The following is a 5,111-nucleotide window of genomic DNA, read 5'->3' as shown; positions in this document are numbered from 1 at the left end:
TGCTGTTCCCCCAAGGAAACACTCCATCTCCCCTCTCCCTCAAGAACAGAATGCTCTGCCTCCTCATCTACATCTCCTGGTTTCCAGGACAACAAACAAGGAAACTGGGAAACCATATCAATAGTGCAAACTCTAGGTGCCTGGACCAGTGAAAACTTGGTGACAATTTTCCTGCTGTTTTAGGGAAAAACTAGCCCATCCTACATGAAAGGGAACCCCATAGACATGTCTCTGACCACACTTGTGTACTTTGACCCCCTATGCAGCCTGTGTGCAGGCTAGGCTACAGTGTGTGTGTGTGTGTGTGTGTGTGTGTGTGTGTGTGTGTGTGTGTGTGTGTGAATATAGCAAGCTAGAAATGATGGGGTGCTTGGGTGCCTGTGCTTAGACCCCAATTTCTCCCTGGCCTCAGAAACACTATCCTGACAGTTTTCCTCCAGTCCCAAGGGCCCTGTTTCTGGCAATAACTCATGAGTGGGCCCAGTGAGGCAAACTATCTCTCCCTGTTACACGAACAAGCTGACCTCAGGAGAATTTCCCTTGTATGACCAGGACCATCTTGTACCAGCAGAACTATCAGGTACTGATGCACACAGTTACCGCATACAATCCAAAGGGTTAGCAGAACAGAATAGACATACAATACACCACAGTAAATTATTATAATAATCTTGTGTTTGATAAATGTAAAGATTTTAGCTTCTGTGATAAGAATTCTCTATTTGGTAAAAATTGTTGGGAAAATTGCAAAACAGTCTAGCAGAAACTAGGTGTAGACCAATATCTTACACCATTTACCCAAAGAAGGTCAAAATGGATCCATGACCTAGACATAAAGGGAGATATCATAAGTAAATTAGAAGAACATGGATCCTATTACCTATCGTATTTAAGGATAGAAGATTTTATGAATAAACAAAAGATAGAGAGCAGTGTGAGATTTAAAATGGTTAATTTTGGTTAAATTAAAAGGGTTTGGACAAATAAAACCAATGTAGCCAAGCAAAGAAGCAAAGCAGAAAATTGGGACAAAATTTTTATAGCTAGTTTCTCAGATAAAGGTCTCATATCTCAAATACATAGTTAACTAAGTTAGATTTAAGAGAATATGAGTCATTCCCCCATTAAAAAGGTATGAACAGTCAGTTTTTGGAAGAAGAAATCTAAGGTACATATAATTATATAAAAAATGCTCTGAATAATTATTGATTAGAGAAATGCAAAGTAAAACAACTCTGAGGCACCACTTCACTCTTATCAGATTGGCTAAAATGATTGAAGAGGAAAATGAAAAGTTGGAGGGGATGTGGAAAAATTAGGACACTAATATAGTGTTGGTGGAACTGTGAACTGATTCAACTATTTTGGAGAACAATTTGGAATTATGCCCAAAGAGTTATAAAACTGTGTATTCCTTTTGACCCAGCAACAACACTATTAGGTCTGTTTCCCAAGGTGAACAGGAAAAAGTAAAAAGAACCTATATGTTCTAAAATTTTGTCAGCAGCTCTCTTTGTGGTGGCAAAGAACTAGAAACTGAGGGGTGCCCATCAATTGGGGAATGACTGAACAAGTTGTGTTTTACAATCATGAGAATACTACTGTGCTGTAAGAAATGATGGCAGGTTGATTTTAGAAGAAGAAAAAAAAACAAGGAAAGACTTGCATAAAATTATCAAGAATGAAATAAGTAAAACCTAGAGAATATTGTATACAGTAACATGTTTGAAGAATAACTGTGAATGATTAAGTTTTTCTGAGTGTTATAATGAAATCAATTACAAAGGACTTATGAAGGAAGATGCTATTCACCTCCAGAAAAATAACAGATATATGGAAATATGTGTTGTTTGGTTTCACATTCATATATCTGTGTCAAATGGTGGCCTCCTGTAGTGCGGGGGAGGGAACAGCTTAATCTCAAATAACAAAAACATTTTTTTTAACTAAAGAAAGAAAGAAAGAAACCTCAACAGAAAAGAGAAATGAAAATACTATAGGGGATGTGGAAAAATTGGGTCAGTAATGCTGTTGTTGGAGTTGGAAACTGGTCTAGCCATTCTGGAGTCACTTGGAACTATGCCCAAAGGGCTATAAAACTGTGCATATATGTATGCATATATGACCCAGCAATACCACTACTAGGTCTATTCCCTAAAAGAGATCAAAGGAAAAGGAAAAGGACTCACATTTACAAAAATATTTATAGCAGCTCTTTTTCTGGTGGCAAAATAAACGGAAATTGAGAGGATGACCATCGATTGGGATGGTTTAACAAGTTGTGGTATGTGATTGTGATGGAGTGATTGTGCTATAAGAAATAAGGAGGGGAATGGGTTCAGAAAAACCTGGAAGAACTATATGAGCTGATGTAAAGTGAAGTGAGCAGAACCAGGAGAACATGTACACAGTAACAGCAATCTTATGTCAATTAGCCACTCTGATCAAGGCAATGAGCCAAGATAATTTTAAGGGACACCTGATGAAAAATGCTGCTCACCTCCAGAGAGAGAATTGAGGAACTCTGAGTGCAGATTGAAGTATATACTTAAAAAAAAAAAGATCAGCTTTGTTTTCTTGTTTGTATGTATGTGTGTGTGTGTGTGTGTGTGTGTGTGTGTGTATGTATTGTTGTTGTTTTTGCAACAAGGCTAATACTGAAATGTGTTTTGCTGCAGGAATGATTAATATCATGTTGTTTTCCTTCTCTACGGAGAAGGGAAAAGGAAGGAGAGAATTTAGAACTCAAAAATTTTTTAAAACGAATGTTAATTTTTTTGCATGTAATTTAACAAATAAATAAAAAATATTAGAAGAGAAAAAGATAGAATAATCAAAATGAAAATACACAGGAACATTACAGACAAAATCTAGAGCTTGCTGGGGAAAGAGAAAGTACTTTAAACATCTGAGCCAGCCCTGAAGTCAGGAAGACCTCTGTTCAAATTTGACCCGGAACACTAGATGAGAGACCCTAGGCAGGTCACTTTACCTTTCTGCCTCATTTTCCTCATTTGGAAAATGGGATAATAACAGCATGTACTCCCAGGGTTGTTTTTGAGGATCAAATGAGATAATATTTAGAAAGTGCCTGACACCCAGTAGGTGCTTAAAAAAGCTAATTCTCTCTTCAGTAAAAAAGGAATTTAAGTCCCCAGGAGCCACAGTCAGATCACACAAGACTTAGCGGTACCGTCATAAAGGAGCGGCCTGGGAAGCTGGAATACGGTATTCCAAAAGGCAAAAGATAGGCCTTAAACTCAAACGGAGTATAACCCTACATTGGGGTAGGGGTAGCAAGTGGACTTTTAATGAAATTAGAGACTTTCAAGCAGCCGTAATTCAAAGACTGGAATTGTGGAGAAACTTTGAAATACAAGCGGGATTAAAGAGCCCAAGGTCAATAAGAGCGAGCAACTGGAAAGACTTTACGGGGATAAAGTGTTGCATTCTAATGAGGCAGAGAGGTGGCTTCAAGTGCCACCCCCCCCCCCCCCCGCAAAGAACAGTTGTCAGCAGAGGTCAGAGAAGGACCCTAATTTGACGGAGCGCTTGGGATTGAGGTAAAATTGGGGAGGCGTTATCTCCTATAATTGGGGGGGGATGTAAACAGAAATCTATACAAATGAGGAAGGGGTGAGGGGAAGAGTCTCTTGAACGAAACCCACTTCGAACTAATGTGGAGGGAGACGGGCAGAGCCTAACTCTAAATGCGCCGTAACAATAGCAAGAAGGTCAGGATAGTGACTAACCCCCGGACCCAGTATTTAGAACATGGAGAAGGAGCCCCAGGACAGTATCAAGTCTGTCTCTTTCTTTCTTTTCTTTCTTTCTTTTCCTTCCTTCCTTCCTTCCTTCCTTCCTTCCTTCCTTCCTTCCTTCCTTCGTGGGGAGGAGGGGCTGCTCACCCCACTCTTTTCGCCGCCACACCGCCCGTGTCACCCAGCCCGAGACTGACCCGTTCACCATCACCCACAGTGATGCGCTGTGGGGGATCAAAAGCGGCTGCTTCTGCCTCGGACCCCAATCCCTGGAGCTCCCAGGAAGTCCCCAAGGCGCGGGCTGCCCCACGGATAAGATTCACAACCCTCCCGGGTTTGAGTTTACTGGGTCAGGGTCGCTCGTCCGCACGGCAACAGAGGCGACAACTGGCGCCCATTGGTGCTCTAGATGACATCAAAGTTAGCTTTGCCGAAGTAGGTGTGCATCGGCGCCCGAACTCATACCCTGTAGGACCGTTGGAGGACCCCTAGGCTGGGGCTTGGGAGGAGGAAGTGGAAGTGGCTGCAGCCACCTCGGAGCCAGGAGGAGGTTCGGCGGAGCGTGCAGGGAGACCCGCCTCAGGCCTGGGGGCGCACGCCGAGGATCCCGCGAAGGGCTGGGACAGCGAGCCACCGCCCCAGCGCATGAGGGTGGCTTGGGCTAGCCGTAGCAGGAAGGGAAGAGAGCCCCCCCCAGAGAGAGGGCCGGTACGCCGTGGCAGGCCCGCGCCAAAAGCAGACTGTCAGGAGTGGGATTCGAACCCACGCCCCAGATGGAGACCAGAAGGCTCCCCAACACAGTGAAGCTTACGCTTGAGTCCGACGCCTTAGACCACTCGGCCATCCTGACAACTGACAGCCTTTTCCCTTCCCAGGCCCTCTGTCTTGTCCTCGGCCTCCCGAGCACGCCCCGCTCGAGGCTCCCCGAGTCCCCGAGCTCCTGTCCTGCCACCTCCCGCCGTGGTGGCTTTGTCCTCGCTCTGGGCCCACTAGGATGTACTTCTCACGTGTAAGCCTCTCCTCAGACAGAAGAGAAGTTCCGGGAGGCCAGGCTTGTGTCTGCTCCCAGTCCGGGCTTGGCACACAGCGGGCGCTTACTAAGTGCGGGATGAGGGGACAAGAGCTTGCAAAGGAGACACACGATAGAAACAGAGGGGAAAGGGACGAGAAAAAGACAGTGAGCCCAGTCCTAGAGAAGAGGAGGAGGCGTGTCGGACCCACGGCGTCTCCGGCTCAGTGGTCCTGGCTGGGGGGTGGGGTGGGGTGTGAGGGGAGAGGGAATTTTAAAGCGTCAGAACCGAAATCGGAATAAATGAGCCCCAAAGAAAGAAGAGTCCCCGAAGCAATGAG

At 44.7% G+C, this 5,111-nt stretch overlaps 1 non-coding gene across 1 annotated transcript; it reads right to left on the bottom strand.

Moving 5' to 3' along the window:
• Positions 1–4,502: 4,502 nt before the first annotated feature.
• On the bottom strand, positions 4,503–4,611 carry TRNAL-CAA (transfer RNA leucine (anticodon CAA)). The gene is made up of 2 exons: positions 4,574–4,611; positions 4,503–4,536 (listed from the first exon to the last, which is right to left on the bottom strand). It is a non-coding gene; the product is annotated as a tRNA-Leu (tRNA).
• Between the last annotated feature and the right edge of the window lie 500 nt (positions 4,612–5,111).

Source organism: Phascolarctos cinereus, unplaced genomic scaffold (assembly GCF_003287225.1).
Source record: "Phascolarctos cinereus isolate Bilbo 61053 unplaced genomic scaffold, phaCin_HiC Scaffold_596;HRSCAF=1227, whole genome shotgun sequence".
Taxonomy (NCBI): Eukaryota; Metazoa; Chordata; class Mammalia; order Diprotodontia; family Phascolarctidae; genus Phascolarctos; species Phascolarctos cinereus.
Note: the sequence above shows the minus strand (reverse complement) of the source record. Positions and strands in the feature narration are given on the sequence as shown.